Below are 23,892 nucleotides of genomic sequence, written 5' to 3'. Positions count from 1 at the left end.
TTTACATCTTTCCCTCCAGAGGTTTTGCAAGAGAAAGACCTTTAAATCCTTGAGTACTCCGTAAACATACTATTTACATATAATCTTATGTAGAGTAAGAAAGTTTAAAAAAATTAAAAAGTATAGACACAAGGGTGACAACTAGCAATGATGAAGACTGAGCAGTTTTATTGAAGATGTTTACTGAGCAGTTTACCAAAAAAACCCATTCCTCACAAAAATTTAAAAGGGTTTTTTGATTTGACATTGTCTAGACTTCCAAAAACATGCAGGAAATCAACAAGGCAGGAAGAGAAGACTTGTCTCTTGCTCCCACTCTATGCCTTTGCCAGAACGTCACCTTCCTTCCCGTCAGAAAAAAAGACATCCAGTCCCAAAATTCTTGCTTTACTAGATTTTACAGCTATCAAGTGAGCACAGGTATTTATTGCATCAACATGGCAAATGTTTAGCAGCACATCCCTCTTTGTAAATACACAGACAGAGTACAAATACAGGAGCAAAGCAATCTCCCTTCTGCTCTTCTACTGAAACGTTGGCACTGCAGCAAAACATTAACAGTCATATTTTAGAACAATAGAAGTTTCTGTAGGGTGGATATATAACTTATAGGGTAGAAATAACACACCATGTCTTGAAAATTAAGTCCTTGGATGTTCTTTTGAAAGGGGTAATTGCCTTTCCTGTTTCTCGCCAAAGGGGAACTAAAGCAGGGAAAGGTGGGATGCCTTGGTACAGGCACATCAGTGGCAGAGCAGACAGAAGAATTCAGATGTGACTTCCAGCTCACTTTAAGTCCTCCACAGCAGATGCATTATCTACCAAAAAGGAAGTGGATTAATCCAGATCAATGAGTAATTGGTCTTGTCTTAATCCAGCAATATGCATTTTAGATTTCTTCACAGTTCTAACAAACAGAGTGGAAGATGCCCAGCCAAATGAGAACACTATTTTCTCTCATTTCGAAAAGCAAATGATCCTTGCATGATTTGCAGTTACTGTATTAATTATGAAGACATCTATTTACTTATGATTTTTCTAAACCACTCTAAAAGTAAAACCATTTAAATGTTGATTCAGTTTCAGTGCCCAAGTGAACTGCCCCCAAGGAATCCCTGCCACTGAATCGCTTGAAAATGCCCTTGTAAATTAGCAAGCATTGCACAAACACTGCTGGCAAATTCAATCATTTCTGTGTCATGCTGCATTGTTATCTCCTGCTTACTTAAAGAGCTGAAGTTCATTCTTCCTTAATTCCATGTAGGCTAGTAAGATGATACGAATGACTTTACGTAAGTGGCACTGACTCTATTAATATTTAACTATAGAGAATAATGAAAACAGAGCAAAAAAGATTAGGAATTAAACCACCACTTGCATGGCACTTCCTCAAGCTCTCTATTTTTAAAATATCTATTATCTCTTCAACAGTATTTTTCAATTTACAAAAATCCTTTATAGTTGTAACTGTGTTTAATGCAAAGCTATTAAAAGAAAGAAATGTAAAAGATCAAGGTTCAGGCTACAGTAAATCTAATGTCTCTCGATCCTTATGCACTTTCACAGAATTAACCGGGGCCAGGATTTTCAAAGCAGATGCCTATGCCTAGGCCCAGTCATTGGCACCCATTAAAGATGCTGCTATATCAGCCCTCTCAGAAATCAGAGCCTTGACAGATCTTAAATAAAATAAAATCAATCTCTTATTTATTCTTTCATTGTTTGCTTCCCGAACTACAAGAAAGCTGAGAAAAATATTCAAAACTGTAATATCACACATATTCTTTCAACAGCAAAGGTAACAACAGCATGTGAAACTACTGTGTGAACCTCATGTCAAAAATAGGTAATTATATTCCTACTATAAACCTGCATCACACCTGCAAGCAGCCACCTGTGAATGCAAACTATATAGCTAAAGGATAGAAAGTTAGATTTGAAAACTTATCCTCATCTTTTATAAAATGTTTCTTAAATTTTAGACTTCTTGACTTCATAATTATTTTGATCATAATATAAGCTTAGTGATTAATATGATTACATAAGTAAATACTTAAATGCATGAGGTACTATTATAAGTTAAATATAAATATAGAAATAAGGCTGTGTCCACAAATTTTTTCCATTTTCAAGATTAGGAGACAGTTTCTAACTCTATAAAAGATATACTACCACACAGCTTTTCATTACAGCAGGGTTAAAAACGTTAACTCTCAGTGGAGCAGTGAAGGTTTAATTAAAGTTTGCAAACACTTTGTTTCCAATATTTGTAAAGGAGCATGAAAGATATGCAGAGTAATTCCTACTATAGTATTACAAGTATTATTCTCTGACAGTCTATTAATATTTTCCCCATTTTATTCCCTTATTTCAAATAATTCTAATATTGTTCTCAGACATATTACAAACTTGTTGCCTCTTCTGTTCTTTTAGTTTCATAAACTCACAACAATTAGTGATGTCTATATTTATATAGATAAGTAAATGTTCTTTAATTGTGGAGGAATCCTTTCTTGATTGATAAATAGAAATGATAAAGCAACAGTTGGGTAGAGGACTATAGCCTCAGCTGGCTGCCCCTCCTACAGCTAATATTTCAGCCTTAACAAAGTTAGTCATCTTACATCAGATATAATGGTGCCAGGCAAATTGTGAATGATGCCAATAACTTGTGCAATTTTCTGAAAAGCCACTCCAGTTATTAATTTGTCCTATTTCTTCAGTCTCGTGATCTTGCTAATGGAATAATTTGAAATTAAGGCAAGCTAGAAGTATAAATAAGCTGTAAATAAAATGGACTGTTTTGCTATAACACAGGAGGAGGATGTCGTTCCTGGATCCTGACCTTACAAGCACTTAATACAGCCATTTTTTTACTTATATATGAGATTTAACTTACCGTGTGAGGCTAGATTCTTGTTACATACAAAACTGTTCTAGATTTTAGTATAGGAAGGAAATTGAAATGGATAATTTGCTTGGGAAGCGGGCCCATGTGAACCTCATGAGGTAAAGGCCAAGTGCAAGGTCCTGCACCTGGGTCAGGGCAATCCCTGGTATCAATACAGGCTGGGGGAGGAAGGGATTGAGAGCAGCCCTATGGAGAAGGACTTGGGGGTACTGGTAGACAAAAAGCTGGGTGTGCGCTGGTAACGTGCACCAGCAACCCAAAAGGCCAACTGCATCACTGGCTGTATCAGAAGAAGCGTGGCCAGCAGTTTGAGGGAGGTGATTCTGCCCCTCTACTCTGCTCTGGTGAGACCCCACCAGTCTCCAGTGCTGCGTCCAGCTCTGGAGCCCTCAGCACAGGACAGACACGGACCTGTTGGAGTAGGTCCAAAGGAGGGCCACAAAAATAATGAGAGGGATGGAACAGCTCTCCTGTGAAAAAAGGCTGAGTGAGTTGGGGTTGTTCAGCCTGGAGAAGAGAAGGCTGCAGGGAGACCTTATTGCAGCATTTCTATACTTAAAGGGAGCTTATAAGAAAAATGGGGACAAACTTTTTAGCAGGGCCTGTTGTGATAGGATAGGGATAATGGTTTTAAACTAAAAGAAGGTAGATTTAGACTAGATATAAGGAAAAAAATTTTTTTTACAGCGAAGGTGGTGAAACACTGGCACAGGTTGCCCAGAGAGATGGTAGATGCTCCATCCCTGGAAACACTCAAGGTCAGGTTGGACGGGGCTCTGAGCAACCGGATCTAGTTTAAGATGTGCCTGCTCAGTGCAAGGCGATTGGGCTAGATGACCTTTAAAGGTCCCTTTCAACCCACACTATTCTGTGATTTTATGAATTCTTCACTTATGACATTTAAGTAACCTACAACATTCAGCAGAACAGGAATGATGCCTTCAAATTCAGGAACCTGTTGAAAATCAGATTGCATCAGTCTGAAACTACAATTACAATTGGATTTAAATGTTCTTCAGTAGTTCCTGTCATAATTTTGTATTCTGCACTGTTATAAGGTTTCCCTAGATTTAATTATGTTTCAGAGACAATGGCACACATACAGCACTTGTATGGTATGGGCTTTTTTTCTCCCCACTAAAAAGCATGAAGCTAAGGTCAAAAAGTTAAGTTGGGATTTTGGTACCCTCTTTGAAATACTTCATGGTTCCAAAAAGTATGAATAATACCGCACATGTTTTGGCTCATTTAAGACTCGCTTGAGGAAGTATGCCTCACCTGTAAACAGCATATTTTCACCACATGCTTCTAAACTGCAGGCAAGCTTGAAAGGAAAATAATCTAGATTTTTTTCAAGAGGGTTACTTTATAACTAAGGACTCCAGTGGTTCATATGGAATATGAATAATGAATCTTTAAAATTCTCTTTGTGATACATGTATGCACAAGAAACAATTGTTACTTAGAGGTAGAACTGAGATGTGAAATAACTTAGTTCTGATCCACAAAATGAAGCACTATGTGCAGCGATATGGTATGATCGATAACATATTGGGCTGAAAGCCAGGAAATTAAATTAATTTATTAACTAAACTTAGGCGTGGACAACTTAAGTGACATACCTAAGACTGTATAATATACAACAGTAGTAAAAGGAAAACAGGCATCTTGGTGCTTTTGAAAACTAAGAGCTGAGACTTCAACTTTCCTTTATGAACAATATAGTATGGAAAATGTATGCTCTATGCATGGAGGAGGGATTTTGACCATCACAGATTTAAATAAAAGTGCAGTAAAGAATCAAATCTCAGTGAGGAGCAATGAGCAGGCTGAGCCTGGAAAACATGGAGAGTGAACAACAAGTTTTATCTGTGAAGTGTGATTTAGATATTAACTGAGACAAGAGCCTAATGTGAGCTGGAGGTGGCATAGAATCACCACAGGAAATTACATGCAATATTGGGATTATTTTGATAGTAGACATTTGCTAGATACCCACCTGATTAGAAGAGGCAAAATGAGGTGGAGATGATAATTGAAATGCAAAACAGGCAGATGAAAAGATGGCATAGGTTGCAGTCAATGGGAAGTTTCAACAGCTGTCCAGGCAAGTGCTGGAGTCCATTAAATTGGATTAGAAAATGTCACCAGTGCAGCAGCCAATCAGATTCAGTTTATAGTAATTTGGCACAGCGGAGAGGTCATGTTTCATTAGGATTACTTCTCTTTCCTTTTAACATTGTTCCTGGAATATCATGCAAGAAGTGATATAGTTCCAATTTTCACAGCTTGTCAAGTTTCTTGTATGCACCACTGTCATTTTAAATATTTGTCAAGAGCATATATTTTTGCTGTAGCTATGCTTGCAGCAATGTAACTGCATCTCCCACACTACATATATCACTTAAGCAAGCAGTTAAAATTTAAAAATTCCAAAAGTCTAAACCTAAATTATCACAGAGCTCTTTAAGAAACAGTATAGATGCTTATGCTTACTCTTTCCCATTCTATTCAATTGTGGATATTCACCATTGATTACTTTCTGCCTATTGTCTATATAAGTCTGCTTATGATCTTCATAGTTCCTCTTCAGAACCCTACACTTTCTGAAGGCACATATTAAAGTAGGCTACCCTTATGCCACCAATACCAAATCAAGCAGTCTCCATATTAGTTTTTCTTCTTTCATCCAAAAGGAAAAGATAAAACACAGTGTCTTTAATATTACTTCTTATTTTCTCATCATTTGTCTTAAAGGCCCTAACTCCCTCATGGACAGCTCTTTGCATGTGAGAGTCATGAATAAAGCAGCACTACTGATTAACTTGTCAATTAAGTACATGTCCAGGTGCTTTATGTGCTCAGGCACTATGACAGGAGAGAATAAAATGCATATGGTAAGATTATTTCAAAATCATTTTCTACAAGCTTGGTTTCAAAATGCAGCCAATATTTCCTCTTACGTATATATTATGCCAAATATCTAAGCCTCCAGACAGAAAAAATTATGGAATGCAGCACTAAGCTAGAGGTCTGAATTTTGGAAAGCACCAATCACCCAAAAGCCTCATAACTTGAAACTGAACATAAGAATAAGACCCTCACAGTATCAGGTGTTCTTATTACTTGAAGTGGTACAACGGAACGTCTGTGAATGCTCTGGGGCTCATAAAAATTAGCTATTTAATGGAATGGCACATGAACTGCTGTCCAAAGATGAGGGGCGTGTTGGAAAGGCATAATGCTCTGCAGGAGGTTACTTTGGCCTAAGGTTTAATCTTTCTCTGATTTTTCTTGGGATTCTTTCCTGTTCCCTCAAAGTTATATCTGAACACCTTCCACATCATATGGATTGTAATAGCAGAAATTGTCAAATTAATTTGTTATTTGAACATATTATGTGACTGAACACGCTGACAGAAGAGAAATCAGGATGTAAAATCTAAGAGAAGAAAAATCCCTCCTGTTCTCTAGAAAGGTGAAGGCAAATACTGGATGACTGAACCAGCCATTTAACAGCTTGTATCAAATCATAGTCCTATCACATAAGTATCAAATTTTACCTTGCTAAAACTTGAAAAGAAATCAGTGATTATGCTTTATTTCATCATACCAAGCCCACACTCTGATATTGAGGGATGCCTTGCAGCACTGGAAACAGCTTAGAATTTCTGATGGGAAGCATTTACTGTGATAAGCAATAACAGCAAGAACATTTGAGATGGAGCCAGTTTGGGATCAGCTCCAGAGAGATGTTGAGAAAGAATTTAAGCATGCATTTTAGGTCTATATTCCTCAGTGGGTTTGACCCACTGTTGCCCAATTATGTGATGTCTCAGGAAACAAGATTATTTTAATGGGATGGAACAGTTATTCCCCAGGACAATAGTATTCTACAGAATAACCTGTGTGTGAAGTAAATTTTCAGTGGTTGTTTACCAATTAATAACTTATAGCACTATATTTAAGTACACTGATGTAAAAATGTATGGACAGCACAAGGCCATGAAGATCTCAAATACTCAGAGTAATAGCCAAATATAATAATTAATGATTAATTTAAAAGTCTGAGATTAGCAAAATTAATCACACAGTGCAGAAAGACTTCATAAGTAGATAAGAAAAATTATATAGGGAAATGGGGTGAGGCTGCACTGCCATTAGCTGCTGTGATAGCTCATTAGGTTGGCTTTTACCAAAGGAGTCGAACCTAAGTATGTGTGTGTAGTAGCCAAAACGTAAAAAGCAAGCAGGAAGCTCCTGCTGGGAACACAGGGAGAAGAGCTCTCAGATTTTTCTGGATGAGGTTAGAGAAATGTTTGGGGATTTGTTCCCCTGTGGAGTTCAATAGCAAAGTAACCATTAAACCGCCAAAAGCATGGCACCAGCAAGGGAGAAAGACAAAAAGTAAAAAGCCTTTATAGCAGCAGATGTACTGTGCTAGCAGCAAAAACTACAGCACTGATTCTAATCGTCATTACTGGTGTGTTGCCGTCGCACTGAGGTGGATTAGCAAAGTAATCAAAGTGAACACAGGCCCAAAGTGAGGACCAGGGACATTCTGTTGATGACATGTAGAATTATTAAAATAAAGACAGAAAATTTATCTATCTATGTATGACTGCAAGGAAAGAGAAGAGAAGGAAACTTTCCTGTTGCTGGCCAGTGTAAGTAATAAAAGGGGAAAAAATTATAAGAGAAGAAACTGCAGTCTTGTTTGTCCACTGATGGGGAGAATACCCATGTCTTGTAAGTAACAGGATCACAAACTATACTGGAAAGCCAGCCCAACAACTTACTTACTGCACCTTACATCATCCCTGCCAAAAATAAAATCCCTGACAAGTCATAATGTTTACAGTGGAAGAGGAGCGAGCTCCTCTTATAGCAACACTGGTTTGGCATAATTTTATAAAACACATGTCTCTGTCAGTAAAACAGACTGCAAAGATCAGCTAAGAGCAAACACTAGGTAAGAAGGCGCCATCTTTATATCATCCCTTGTCATCCCTTGGTCCTGAGGTTCTGTCCAATCAGATCTTACATCCTGGGCTTCGATCTACTGTTTTCTTGTGCCTAGTCAACAGCTTAACAAGCTTTATGCATGGCTTCACATTCCTGACATAAATCTAGTAAAATCAATACTGCATGTTGCATTTCTCCTAAGAATTATGGTGTTCCAAAAGAGAAGAGCATATTATACATTTTATTCACAGAAAGGTGGCATCTGAGATGAGGAAGGGCACTAGATTAGTACTGTTTTCTCTAACTTGGGGTCATAAATCCCTTGGAGGTCATACAAAGGTTAAAAAAGAGAGCTGTCAGTGAGCAACAGCTTAATCCCTGCAGGGCTGGGAAACAAGAGGGACTATTATTACTTACTCTAATTTTTACACTTCCCAGAAAACTTCAAATTACCTTTAATTGCTGGAAACAGTTCAGCTCCCTCAAAATGAGAAAGTCAATAAGCAGAGTTGTTTTTCACTCTCCTGTCCTGCAGGGACTGGTTAATACTGACTGGTGGAGATCACTCAAACACAGATGAGCTAGAAAGGGCTTTTACCTTTCTGAAAGTTGCCTAAATGTAATCATTAACATAAAAGACCTGGGGACAGATGACAAAGAAAATAGACCATTGTTCCACAGCCATTTCTCTTGGCAACTGTGTCTTTCTTGGGAAGCTCCTGTTTTCTGTGTCCCCAGCCACATGTTTCCATACCCTGAACATACGTTTGGTTGTGCTGGTATAATTTGACTCACAGCCCAGATCTCCAGGGAACCAAGTTATAACTCCCAGGTTAATAACAAGCCTCCCCATAAAGGCAGAATATTTAAAAAATACATCTGTAATCTATCTGTTTCATTATGCAACACCATAAACAGTTGTAGGGGCAAACAACAGGGACAGAATCAACTTAAGCAGAATGAGCTTCTGAATCACCCCCTCAGGACAGAATGGGAATAGAGCTAGGGGACGCAAGGACAAGGACTAATTGCTAACTAGAACACCGATCTGGAAGACAGAATAGAGAGGGTGTCAGGAAATCACTGTACATATCTGGGGTAGAGAAGGACAGAATGAGTCAGCGACAAGAGAAACAAAAAAAATCATTATTTGATGCAAATTAAATCAATGAGACATTGGCAGAATTGTTTCCAAGAAGAATGTTTTTCAGTGTTTTCCATAAGGTCTTCAGCAGAACCAAATATGATGAAGCTATTGAAGCTTGCAAGGACAGAACTACAAGACCAAGCAAATAGAGAAGCATTGATTATATGCAGAGGGAGGAGAGAAACAGTATATCAAAGGAGACCAGAAACATCTCTTCAGAGTTGAGGGAGGAAAAAATTGGAAAGGAGAAAAAAAATCTCCTTTTAACTTATATAAAAAGTACCAACTTAGCAGAAAACAAAACAAAACTTATATTATAAATGCATACCTGTTTCTTTTGGAGAGGAATGGAAAGAGTGTAAAATATGCAATTGGCAGCACAAGCCAGGGCATCTGGAGTGTTCAGTCCTTAACATCCCTCCTCTTTACACTACCTACTGCCACAGGAAAAAAAAAGTCTAGGGAAGCACCCTCGTTTCTCAGGTGCACTGCTGAGCTCAACTTGATAGTCTCCTTCCCCTCCATGTACATAACTCCAGCTGTTTTGATGGAGAATTCTGAATACTCACTGCCAGAGTTTAAACTTCCTAATAATAGCAGGAAAAAAAATTGTATATGTATTACATCTAAAACCCATTACTTGCAAAAAAATATAGGTTCTTTCAGTTGCAAAGAGAAGCACTCAAAAAATATCCCAGACTTCTTTGTCTGCAGTTCCTTTTTTAAGTCATCCTGTGCAATGAATGAGGCAAGGTCTCAATGGATAGTGAATATAAGGGAATAAATGACTAAAACATGATTATGCACTTGAAGAGACCATCATAATATTTATGAGATGTATACAATATAACCATTCCATCCCTCCCACATTTACTGGAAATAAAAGCGATTTTCTACCATAGCAATCCTTAAATATGAACTACAGTCATTTTAAAGGGGGGAAAAGGAGGTGAAGAAATATGGCAAATTACTATTTCAGTGAGGCTTGTCTAAGAAAACGAAGAAAGTAAAAAGTAGAGGTGTTAATGGATTGTATGTGCACTTTTATTACAATTGTCATGGAGTAACATAGTAAAAACCATAAAAATAGGATTAAAGTATGAATAAAATAATAAAGCTATGAAGTTCCAAATTAATTTACCATTGGTAAGTTTTACAGCCCTCATAAATTTAGTTTCATTTTAATACTCATTATAATCAATACAGGTATGTATAGAGATGTATAAGGGTCGATACAGTTGTCTACATATCCTATTCAATGTAATTTCTTACATGCGCTAAATTCATAGTCATGACTAGGGAATATTCAGCTTCTTCAAGTAGAGAACATAATATGTAATAGTGAAACTGTATTTGTCCTTTTCATCTGCAGGGCACTTGAGATAACCATGGCATTCCTGGTACAACAGCATGGCAGAAATGATTCTGAGCACCATACACCAATGGCTCTGTAACCTCCTTCTGAATTGAAGTAATTTAACAGTATTTATTTTCCAAATAAACCTTAACTATTATAACCAACAAATAGCTCTTCTGCATTCTAAGTCAGTCCTTCCTCTCCTTCATTTCAGTTGTTTTCAACACTTCTGAAGTTTATGTTTTATTTGTATTAACATTTAAATCATCAAAATACATAAATACAATTTAATCAACACTAAAAAGCTAGTATGAAAACAAAAAAAAACCCCCAAATTCAAACATACATATCTTCATGTAGCTGAATGGGCAGGCAATTTAGCACTAGGGCAAAGCTCCAACATGCTTCTCAAAAGTCAGAGAGTGCCTTTCCATTAGATTTAAGAGGTTTCAGATCAGACTATATTTATAAAAGTGCTTTGTTTTCAGAAATGTTCATTTTTTTCCTATTTCTCTTGTTTGTTCTATAATGACTCCAGAGATCAGGAGTAACAAATGACTGAAAAACACACCAAAATCTGCTTCTGAGACTAAAACTGGAGCCTATATCCTTCATTATCAAGATATTAATAAAATTTTCTCATCTGGATGATCCCTAATTTAGTTTTTAGAAGTTCCTTGATTATAGTTACTTGTATCAACATTTTCTGTGTGCCTAACTTGAAAACAGAGGAATGAATAATGTGATACCCTATGAGAACCTAGAATATCGTATCTTTTTTCAGGAAGTCATTTCTAAGCATGATGGAATAAAGTCTCCCAGTGATTTCATTCTGCAGACAGCATAGCTTACAGTTTTAATTGTGAAATTCTCACCAAATTCCACATTAGGCTCTCCTACAGGAAATTCTTTGTTCACACTTGGCTCAGGAAAATCTGAAACTCTGGCAAGTAAGATAAGTAATGTCTAATGTTCCTCCTTCACCACATCCATAAATGAAGGAAGCTGAAGAACACATTTAGTAAACTGGAATTGAAAATGCATGCCAGTCAGTTCAAACAAAGCACTCCTAAATAGAAGATTAGGTTTACATTTCCCACACATCAGATTAAATCCCATGAAATTCAGGTTTTACTTTTCACCTTCTAAAACATTATTCATATTGTGTTTTTAATCAAAGAGAAATAGGAAATAGAAGGAGAAATATACAACTATTGTAAATGGCTGTGTGTCTGGTTTATTCAGATTTTCTTAGCAATCTTCAGCTGTTATATGAATCTCATCAGCCTGTTAACTGGGCTAGTGGAAAGGTCATTAGAAAAACATTCCTGGTGGCATTCTGTCTGAAACAGAACCACTAGAAGAAAAAAAGCCTGGGAATATTACAGAACAAAATAGCAAGGAAGACAAATTTCCCAAACATGGAATTAAGAGAATTTGGTGTGCAAGCCTCATTTTTCACTGTTTTCCTTTTTGGACCATGACACTTTTCTTTTTGAAACTCCATTTTTAAACAACCACTGACTCAGTATCAAATTACAATTTCTACTAAAAGAACATTTCTTTTTCATGCTGGTAATTTTAAATTCAACTTTTAGCTGCAGTAAAGGAATGGATTATGGTGGCTCTCAGATCTTTCACTAGTGGATATTTGCCAACATTACCCATTATTGTGGAACTCAGCAACTAGTTGCAATGTTTAATATGCACTTAGAAGATCCCAGGACAGGAGAAATAGAAAGATCTGTTGCTTACAGTTCAAAACATACAGACTGTGCCGAAACTTTAGTATTCCTAGCAAAACTACATAGGGATGCTTGTGCAACTGGACAATATGGTCTAGCTTAGCTATTAACCCCTTGCTATAAAAAGTGCTACTTTATTATTAAGAAAGTGTACAGGACTGAAGACGGGACCATCACTAGCTCTTTGTATTTAACTCCCATGACTAAAGCAGCTTCTCTCTGTTTAGACATGTTAGGATGATTTTCAGTTGTAGCATCTCAGATCCTCAAAGAGCTATAAAGGTATGTGATAATGAATTTATAGACTAAGTGGTACTTTCCGTGAGGAAAAAGGCTCAGATTTCCAGATCAAAGACAGTAGGAAAGAGGTTCTAACTACTAACTTCCTCAACGCTTCATCTCTGTGCCTCAGCTTCTTTGTAAATTGGAATAATAATCAAACAATAGGAGTTGCAAAGATAAACAAATGACCTACTCACTTTCAGTATCTATTGCTTCTAAACATGAAGTCTTCCTAAAGAAACCCACTTCTGAGTGCAATATTCAGAGAAATTGAGCACTTTTGTGCTGCTTGGTTATTTAATATATTGGGCACTGTGCTGCCATTATCATTATGATGTATTTCGGTTATGATGTTTTTCATTTTCAGTATTTTTAAGTATTGATCAGAGGCTAACTGTGTTCAGAGAGGTATCTCCTGTTACTTTGTGTATCTATAGGAGTTAACAACTGTGAAGTGGTCAAATAGTCTTGCCATCAGCCCAGTAAAAAAAAAAATCATAGCTATAACTCAAGAGGATTAAATAAAGATATTGCTTCCTTCATTGCAGCATCTGAACAATGCATAGCTCTCTCTTATGCTGTGTTCATATAGCTCTTTTCATAAACTGTCACAGACACTGATATAACACTGTCAGAAAACTATTGAAAATAATATTATGACAATATATAATAGCCTACTTAGCTAATATAAACCAATGCTTTAATATATTAGAAATATATTCACAGTTTGGCTTTCATTCACCTATGTTAGCTACTCTGTGTTATGTTGTATAAAATCATCCTTGTTTGTACTGCTCACTTGCTTTATAGAAAAAATGCATGGATTACCCTCCAAAGGAATTTTTATTTTACTTTAAGTCAGTTCAAATATCTGTAAGTCTGAAATGAACAATGATTTACAGGATTAAAGTAATCTTCATCCTAAAGAGGCACAGTATATCCAGGTCTGCCTAATGATGTGGGCTAACTCTTTGCCATCTGCTTCTAAGCAGGAAGAACAGAGGCCTGTTCTGCCAGAGGGATTTTCTTCCCAAAGGCTGATATTTGGCAGCCACAGCCCCCATACTGATGCTTAACAGAGCAGTAGGAAGCACTCTCAGCACCTGTGTCTCAAGGTGCAGCTCCTTTTCCACTACCTGCATACATATTCTTCTGACTTTTTACCTCAAGCATGCAGACAGCCCTACTGTTTCACTGTGAGGCATCTTGCTCCCCAACATAAGACAGGATGAAAAATAAAAAAGCAAGCTATACCTAGCAAAACTTGAGGTTAAGGATTTACATGGTGCAAGCAAACAGAGTATGGCAAGCAAAAAATAAAAACAAGCAAACCCCATAAAATATTGTTCTAATCTATGCTTACAGCTATCTTTCATCCACACCCCTCATGCAAATTTCTTTCAGTGTGCTTTTACCCAAAGGCCACAGTCATTAATTCTGCCCCTTCCCCCCACTTCATGAAACTCCACAAAAATAGCTTCCATCTCCAGCTCCTTTGATATGGGTTTAAATGTCCTGGGGAGTTCTAGCTGCAGTCGGACACCTTGTGTCTGTAAGTTGTTTTCACTTCGCTTTTTTAATAATCATCTTGCCTAATCTGGCTGCTCATTTGGTAATATTCAGTTCTTGTTATAGTTTTCAATATCTTGATAATAAATATTACATCAGATACTGGATATAAACAAAAGCTGCTATGGATCTCAGGTATATTAACAACTTCTCACAGAGACCTCACCTTTTACAACAGGTACAAATGTCATATCAATAAAGAGTGATCTCCTTGCTGCATCTAAGAGTAAATTCTTTCCCACCCCTTTACCCCTCTTTAACATGGTTTCTTTTGTCAGAAGAGGTTTATAGTAGTTTGGAGCTGAATTTTTGTTACCTCTCAATTATATGTTGCCAAATCAAGAACTAAACCTTTGCAATTCCCGAAGATGTCAAGGGAATCGAGGAAAGAAATTTTACTATTTGGTATTCAGATCAGCTTTTCTACCACCAGTTTTACTCTACTGTAGTGAAAGCAAGATTTCCACTAAACTTAGTGTTAAAAATTGTGGGACAGGATCCTGGAACAGTACAGGAACCAGAACATTCAGAGGAAGGTTCCTGAACATTCAGTCTTACAAAAAGAAAGTACCCCAAACTATTCTTCAGTATCAGGTGACCAGTTTTCTGCCACGTATCATAATAAAACTTGAGGAATGAAATGGGAAATCAGGAAAAGGAGCATATTTGGTAAGAAAATAAATAATAATGGAGAAATAACAATAGAAAACAGAAGTGGCAGGTGAACAAAAACCAACCCTAGAGAGAGGAAGAAAGAAGTAAATTGAGACACTGAATCATTGTTATCCTGACACACTAAAGGTGCCAGCTTTTCTACCAGTTTTTAATGAAAGAGGAATTTCACCCAGTAAGTTTAAACAAAAAGAATACAGCACTTTTCCCCACAAAACATACCAAATTTATGATATACAGTGTTATCAGCTGTGGAGAGAGCAATGTATATGGCATTGAGTAGTGCAGGTGAAGGCTACCTGGTAACTCATCTCTTTCATATTTGATTTCTCAGATAATTTCAGAGAAACAATGGTCTATCCTTGTTGTGTCAGAGTCTTTAGTCTTTTGTGAAACATTGAAGGAATTGCTGCTAAGTTCTCCTGTCTCCATTTGTCTCTTCAGGGTTATTGACTTTGGTTCTGTCTAAGGGTTCTTTCTTATAAGATAAAACCCTAGAGGTCTCTTGGTGAAAAGGAAAAAAAAAAAAAGACTGAACAGAAGCTTCCCAGTTTTCATTTATATGTATAAGGAGTATAAAAAATTACTTACTTGAGCACTTCCTTTGCCTGAGAGCAATGGGCACCGCCTACACAGTTTTGCACGCACATGCTTTGTGACTGTAGTCTTATCAATCACCAGCTCTGTAGAGCTAGCTGTGCACACACAGGTCTGTATCTATAGCCACTCAAAACACAAGCTTTGTTCTAAACATGGCTATGTGAATTGTTGTTAGGTGAAAAGAACTTCTGGCTTGATTTGAATATCTCATTTCTTCTGTTCCATTCCAAACTCTGACACATGTCTTATTCTCAAATGGAGATTTTCATTATGCTTACGAACATAATTCATTCTGAAGCTGTGTACACTTCACTTAATTTGAAAGGTTTGAACTTTTCCATAAATGATGGAACGCAACTGGTTTCTTAGCTGTTAGAAAAAGAAAAACAAAACAAAACCCAGCATTGACAACTATGACTTTACTATAAATACCCTTGAAGGGGCACAGTGATTGCCACAAATATAAAATTTAGAACCATCCATCTTAAAATAGACAAAAAAAGATCACCCAGAACAGCAAAATGCAGCCACTTGTAAACTGAGCAGCCAAAGAAATGCACAGAAAGAGCTCCATTTGCTGGAACAATACAAAACAATTATGGTTCCCGCCAGAAGAAGAATCTGGTTAGAATTCAAGAATATATACTTAGTACTGATTTCAGATCAATATCATTAGACTCCAGTGAAGATGAAAGCTTTTTCCTGAAAAGATAAATTACCTTTTACCATCAAGATTTCAAGTCATATTAAAACAGCATTCTTATCTTCCCCTTCCTTCAGTAAAAATGGCATTTCCAACAACATGAAACACAATTTAAACAGTGAATCAGAGACTAAAACATCAATCCATTAAGCTTCTTGTTTCTCATTAAGTATAGGGGTGGAGAAGTTCAAACTTTATTTAATATGTTGCAGACAAAGAGATTACAATGTCATCTCATTTCAGTTTCTTTCCATATTTGCCCTGAAGGGTTGTAACTTCTTTTTCCAGCGTAGAGCCTGGAATCTAAATTGTTCTCTGTGGCACTGAGGTAGGATTCATAGAATTATAGAATATCTCAGGTTGGAAAGGACCCGTAAGGATCATCAGGTCCAAACCCTTGCTTCTCACAGGACTACCTAAAACTAAAGCATATGACTAAGGGCATCATCCAGATGCTCCTTAAACTCTTAGCGCTGTGACCACTTCCCTGGGGAGTCTGATGCAGTGTCTGACCACCCTCTCAGTAAAGAACCTATTCATAATGTCCAATCTGAACTTCCTCTGATGCAGCTTCATTCCATTTCCTCGTGTCCTGTCACTGGTCACCAGAGAGAGCACATCAGCACCTCCCATTCGGCTGCCTTCCTTGAGCAAGCTGTAGACCACGATGAGGTCGCCCTTCAGCGATGAGGTCATCCCTCAACCCCTCAGCCTTCTCTTCTCCAAACTGAACAGGCCAAGTGAACCCTTCATAAGTCTTGCCCTCAAAACCTTTCACCATCTTTGTTGCCCTCCTCTGGACACACTCTAATAGTTTGATGTCCTTCTTATATTGAGGTGCCCAAAACTGCACACAGTGCTTGAGGTGGGACTTCACCAGTGCAGTGTGGAGTGGGACAATCATCTCCCTCAACTGGCTAGTGATGCTGTGCTTGATGCACCCCAGGACATGGTTGGCCCTTTTGGCTGCCAGAGGACACTGTTGACTCATATTCAACTTTTCTTCAACCCAAACACCCAGAACTCTTTCCACAGGGCTGCTCTCCAGCCTCTCATCCCCCAGTCTGTACGTATAACCAGGACTACCCTGACCCAGATGGAGAACCTGGCACTTGCTCTTGTTAAATTTCATATGGTTGGTGATTGCCCAGCACTCTAGTCTATCCAGATCTTGCTGTAAGGCTTCTCTACTCTCCAGGGAGTCCACAGCTCCTCCTAGTTCAGTATCAGCAGCAAACGTACTTAATGTACATTCAATTTCTGCATCCAGATCATTTATAAAAACATCAAAGAGCATTAGCCCCATTGTTCACCCAACACATTATGGACTTGTCTAGCTGTATGCTGGACATTTTGTCCAGAAGGATACTATGAGAGACAGTATCAAAAGCTTTGCTAAAACCCAAAAACACCACATCTACTGGCTTCCTTTGGTCAACTAGATGGGTGACCTTGTCATAAAAGGAAATTAAGTTAATTATATAGGACTTTCCCCTTGTGAACCCATGCTGGCTATGACTGCATTGTCTCCCAAGTGTTTTTCAGTTACTCCCAGAATGAACTTCTCCATAATTTTACCAGGCACTGAAGTGAGACTGACAGGCCTGTAATTATCAGGGTCTTCCTTCTTATCCTTCTTGAAAATTGGGACAACATCTGCCAGCTTCCATTTGACCAGGAGCTGTCCAGACTCCCGAGACTGCTGAAAAATAATGGAGAGAGGTCCCATGCTAACACTGGCCAGCTCTTTTATCCCAGTACCCTGGGATGAATCCCATTTGGCCCCATAGATTTAAGTGCATCCAGCTGGAGCCGCAAGTTCAGGGCTGGCTGGAAGTTTATCATCCCTCCAGTCACAGTCTTCAAACATGGGGCTCTGGGGGCCCCAGGGCCCATCATCAGTGTTAAAGATGGAGGCAAAGAAGGCACTAAATGTCTGTGCTTTGTCTACATTCCTATCTGTGAGGTGACTGACCTCATCAAGTAATGGACCAATGTTATCTCTGATCCTCCTTTTGTGGTTAACATGTTTTTGTTGTCCTTCACAGTGCTGGCCAGCTTGAACTCTCTTCGAGCTCTGGCAGCATGGATTTTCTCCCTGCAGTGGCAAACAGCATCTCTGGAGTCCTCCCGTGTTGCTTGTCCTTGCTTCCAATGTCCATACATTTTCATTTTCCACATAAGTTCTAGAAGATCCCTGCTCAGCCAAGCTGGCCTTCTGCCCTGCTTACTTGACTTCTTACACTTCCAAATTGCCTGCTCCTGCACTCTTAAGAGTGGCTCTTAAAAAGTGACCAGCATTCATGGACCCCAATGTCTTCAGAAGCAGATTCCCAGGGGCCTTACTAACTAGTTCTTTCAGCAGCCTGAAGTCTGCTCTCCCCATATCCAGGTCAAAGTTTTGATGGCAGTTTTTCTTCTGTCACCAGTGATTTGAAACTCAACTAATTTGTGATCATTGCGATCAAGCCAGCCACCAATCACCATTTTGCCCACAAGTCCCTCTCTGTTTACAAACAACAAATCTAGGAGGGCATCTTTCCTAGTTGGCTCCCTTAGTACATGCACCAATAAGTTATCTTCAGTGTGCTTCAGAAATTTCCTGGACCTCCTTATGTCCACGGTATGATATTCCCAGTTGATGTCCAGGAAGTTAAAATCACCCATAAGGACAAGGGCAGTTGATCTACAGTTATCCTTTAATTCCTTGTAGAATAATTCATTGGTATCATCCTGGTTGGGTGGTCGATAGTGGACTCTCACAACAACATCCACTTTATTTGCTTTCCCCTTCATCCTTACGCAGATGTTCTCAACCATATCATTGCCAACTGTAAGCACCATACAATCCAATCACTCCCTTACATACAGCGTCACCCACTCGCCTCACCTGCCCTGCCTACCCCTCCTGAAGAGCCTATAACTGTCTATCACAGGACTCATCCCACCAGGTTTCGCTTATGCCAGTGATGTCATAGCTCTGGGACTGGGTCAAAGCTTCTAGCTCCTCTTGTTTGTTCCCCATGCTATGTTCATTAGTATAAAGGCATTTCAAGTGTGCTCCAGTGTACTAAGCACATTACGGAACAGCCTGAAGGACCTTGCTAGCACACCATCCCTCAAACATTGTGCCACCCCCAGGCTTATTTCTAGCAAGCCTGGTTTTATCCCTTTCCCCCTTCAAATCCAGTTTAAAGCTCCTTCAAGGAGCCCTGCTAACTCTTGTGCAGAGATCTTTTTCCCCCTTTGAGAAAGGATTATCACAAAATCATCAACAAAGGAAGATTACAGAAATTCCATAAGAGTCTACCCATTTTACAGGTAGAAAAATGCACCCAAGACGACACCTGAAATGCAGCTAGGGACTGATGCCAGATGCTCTGGATCTCAGACCAGTTCCAAAAATAAGCAAGCTATTCTTGTTTTTTATTTACAGTAAATTACCTAAAACCAACTGGTGCATTTTTTATTGCACTACTGGACCTTCATTAACAAAAAGCGATGTTAATTCATTTATTCTACATAACAGAAAACGAAATGAGGTCTGGAGAACCTAGGTCGAATTGATTAGCAACAACTTTGAGTGGAAGAGAAAAGCAGATTATAAACCGAAAACTATCCCCATTTGTATAAATGCAGGAAGCAAGACCTATGTTTACTCTCACTTTCCTATATCAAACCTTTCTTCTGTCACAAAGGCATTAATAACTTCTCCCATGTAATCAAGTAGCTTCTATTCTTTCCAGAGGGGAATGCTTTAGACTCTCTACCACAACTACAGGTTATACAAAGACATAACTCTCAGTAATGTTATATGTGTGCAGATTGGCCTGTTTTCTGGCAGCTGCCAAGCCTGGTGAAGCATGGAAGCATTTTGTGAATTGCAGCAGTGGAATCTGTGAATGGTTTTAATTAATGAATGCCAGGGAGCTGGAGGGAGCTCACCAGCAACAAGAGGGAAGTTATTTCCCAGCGACATTTGAAAGCTTAACCTAGTATTCAAGCAGCCAAAACTTCTATACTCCTGAGCAAAGAAAAAAGCTTTCTGAATTAAATGATGTTTTGTGCCTTTTTGGTGTCTCATGAGATGTGGGAATGGGTCTTTATGAAAACTTTTGCATCAAAACCCCATTTTATGTTCCACCAGTGTGATTTTCCATTGTTAATATTCTTACACTCTGCATATATTAAGGCACATTAATAAATGAAAGCAGCAAGTCAGCCTGTCAGATATTTCATAAAGTACCATGGGAAATGATTGGTTTAGGATGGGTGGACAAAAATCTGTTTGTTCAGCAAACTTAATTTTAGCTGAGGACCAATAAATGTGTGCACATCATGGACATACTGAAAGTTAACTGGGCTCAGAAGTACACCATATAGCTGAACTGTTGGGACAGAAGGTAATCTCAGTGTTCTGGTACTTCATGGCTCAACTCTACCTCCTAACTTGAAGGAAGAAGCATTACAGTTATGCTGTTGGATGACAGATCTTTAGTTTGCACATTCTCTTGGACTTCTGAAATGCTAGCAACAAAAACATCCATAATTAAGGCTTCAGGGGAGAAAGTGAGTCTCCACAAACACAATAGTTAAGCCTGGAAGGTGACATTGAAATAAACCAACCAAACAAGATTATGTACAGTTAAAAATAAAGCCATTAATTCCCCCTGTGAAACAACATTTTATTAATTATGCTAAATTGTTATATGGCTAATAAGCTGGCATTTTTGTGCTTTTTAAGGCCTATACGGAATTTCTTGGAAAGTTACTGTAAACTTGTGATTTGTATTTTCTAACAGGTCCACAGGAAGACAAGAAAACCCCTGTAAAATATAGCCTCCAAATTCTTCCTAACACTGGGAAGGGAGTTGAAACTCAGTGCAGTTTAAGAAGCTCTTGAAAGATTTTCAGGAGATTCTGTAAGAACAGTCCAGACACTATCAAAGATATGTGCTCCCTTTCCTTTCCAGTTTTCTGCCATGCATTCCAGCCATGATATGCCTGGAGCCTGAAAAGCTGACTGCATAACAATATCCTAGCATGAATTACCTTTTTGGTAGGTTTACCGTCTTGGGAGGTGATGCTTCTCCTTGTTTCCCAAACTACCCCTTGACCTTCTCATCCTACTAGCCCATTGGAGACTGTTCCACAGAGCTGCCTGGACCCCCCCAGAGCATCCACCCTGTGGAAGAAACAAATATTGAAAAGCTATGATGCTGCAGTTAAATCTTCTAGACACATAATTTGAAGACATTAGGAGAAAATAACTAAAGTAGACTAAAATGATATAGAGCTGTCATTACACTATCTGAGAAGGGAGGGGAGTTGTAGGGTTAGAGTATCCCCTCAATATACTTGTATGTATAATACAGCTGCTGAAGACACAGTTAATTTCAAGAATACTTTAAGACACAAATGTAAGCAGAGATTTCAAAGGCAGCAATTAGTCAATAATGTGATCACCTAATCTTGCATATGAAAACACTGCCTATTGGAAATGCCTGTATTTTTGCATGCTTAGCAGTAACAGGAAGGGGGTATGTGTTACTGCTATATTTCTGTAATGGGTAGCTTCATCATACAGGTATGGTGGTAGAAATTCTTTCCCTGTCATTAGTGACAGTGAAACACAGACACTTCTTGAGGGCAAGGTACACCGTCCAGCATTGGAAACCTCCTTCATTTAGTCTTATATGCATGTTGTGGTGAAAATGAAAATTGGACAATTAAGTACTCTGCTAAATCATTTTCAAGTTATAGCCTGGATATACTGCACCAAATTCCTGTTTCAGTCAATGAATAAATAAACATTAGAAATAATAATCATACATGTAATTTCATAGCTTGAAAACACTGATAGGAATGAGAGACAAAAGAGACCTTTTATTTAAAATCTTTTAAAAGCATTGCTCATTTACTAAAGAAAAATAAATTCTACTGTCTCTTGTTTATGACAAAAGACAATTGAGTAAATGATGACTCCAGATAACCCATGTCACTGATTCTGTTTTTTAAAGACCTGCCTGCTTTCTATTCCTTTGGCCTCGGCTGCCTAGCAACCTCCACAGAGCTTTCTTAGTCTATACTAATCCTGGAGGGGTTTCATTTATATATTTATTTATGAGAATGTCTATAAGGAGGATACAGAAGCAAAGAGCTATTTGTTCCTTCCTTCTACCGCTGGACTCCAGACATGTCACCTCAGTGTCTCAGTGAAGGACAAAGTCCTTGGTTTTGCAAAGAGAAGTACATACCTCCTTGAAATCACTTGGGAACTAAGCAAATCCCACTTTCCATGAGACAAAAGCTGAGTGTCTGTAGGAAGCTCTTGATGTAATAGGCACTGAGATTTCTTACTCTCCCTGTTGATTTGATTCCTTGATAAGCTTTTTCACCCTGAAATACTATGTGTTTATGTACAGCTCCTGTTTGCATGCAGCCTGAAGCTTTTACTTAACATGGAGACAGAGTTTGTGCTGCTGTACTGGGTCACCAACAGTTCCTGCATCATCCAAGCACGGGAGGGAAATGGAGATTAAAACTGATCTCCTGCTGTGTCTGACTCAAAGGGGGACAGTTTGGAAGTTATGCATGGGACTACTTATTATAACTAGTAGTTTGAAACTGGATTATGGACTGTCTCTCCCTGTACCAGCCACCAGCTTTTCATTGAGGAGCGTATTTCCTCAGTTTTTTTTCTTTCCTTTATTATTAGTGCAAAATTGAGGACGCCACAGAAAATATCCTTACGCTACATTAACAAATACTTATTTCCTTGACAATTCTATTCAAACAGCATTTTGTAAATGCTTTATGCCCTGATCAACACAGCCCTCTCCCCCAATCAGAAAGGGGTGGGGGGAAACCAAGCCACAAAAAAGAGAGAAAGATGGTCCAAGATGTGTCCTGAAGAGCCTAACAGGCTCTTCCAAATGATGTGGTAATGGCATGCCAAGTGTTCATAGCTTGTGGTCACATGGCAGTGATGTGGTTTTTGTGTCTCACCACTTCTGAATCCTGAACTCATATGGAAAACTTTCCATTTACTTCTGGATCAAACTGAAGCCTGCAACATAACAAACTGATATGTCTTGAGACATAGCAATATGCCTTGATCACTCCATTACATTTCTTTATGATTAAGTTGATGTGTAGCTGTGTTTTAACATTAAGGAACATGCAGGGAATCTGTGACAAAACATGAACCTGAAAACAGATCTCCTAACTTCCACTTTCTGTTTCTTATCCACAGAGCTATACACATGAAGATAAGGTTGTTTTAAACATCACAGGAAATGTAAGATTATGGAAGCATATGTAAATCTTGGTGGTTACATATATTTAGCCATCAATATTAATTTACCCCAAATTGAATAGTATGAAATAAGTATATTTTTTAAAAAAATCCGTTTTATAGTGTAACAGGAAACAAAAACAATATTGGATGGTATAGCAGTGGCCAATGAAATAAAATATAAGCAACAACATGAATGACAGAAAATTATTCAAAAATAACCCACCGGTTAAAAGAGCTTCGTTTTTTAGAGGAACTTACAAGCAGTGAAAATATCCATAAAAATGGAAAGATGCAAAATGATTCATTAAACAGAAGGACAAAAGTTACTGATAGTAAACAAAGATATGGGATTCTTCTATTCATGGACTCACTATAAACAATTTTCTAAGTTGCTTTACCTCTGTCGTTCTACACAATGACTTAAGTTCATAGTTTCCAGCAAATATCTCAGGAGTACAAAATGAGAGTTACTGTAATACAAATAAACTCAGAATTAAGTAGTTGCTTATTGAGAAGCAGTTTCCCTATATGTATTTTTCAGAGTATCATTATTAAAGCAAAAATTGAGTGTGTGGTGTCTCCCTCCCTTGCAAAGTATGATCATGATTTCATACGCTCTTCAACATTAAGCCAAAGTTTCT

General features: G+C 38.2%; 1 protein-coding gene across 2 annotated transcripts in view; it reads right to left on the bottom strand.

The window, feature by feature from the left end:
- The window catches only part of LRRC4C (leucine rich repeat containing 4C), a 101,364-nt gene that overhangs the window by 36,683 nt on the left and 40,789 nt on the right, over positions 1-23,892 (bottom strand). The window contains exon 2 of one of the 2 annotated variants that reach the window (XM_064452316.1): positions 21,004-21,136. The exons of the other annotated variant lie outside the window; for it this stretch is intronic. The gene's annotated coding sequence lies outside the window, so the exon portion shown is untranslated. The remainder of the gene's footprint in view (positions 1-21,003; positions 21,137-23,892) is intronic. 2 annotated transcript variants of the gene reach the window in all.

The sequence above is a fragment of the Phalacrocorax carbo genome, chromosome 5 (genome assembly GCF_963921805.1).
Source record: "Phalacrocorax carbo chromosome 5, bPhaCar2.1, whole genome shotgun sequence".
Lineage (NCBI taxonomy): Eukaryota > Metazoa > Chordata > Aves > Suliformes > Phalacrocoracidae > Phalacrocorax > Phalacrocorax carbo.
The sequence above is the reverse complement of the archived record's forward strand: the minus strand, read 5'-3'. Positions and strand labels throughout refer to the sequence as shown.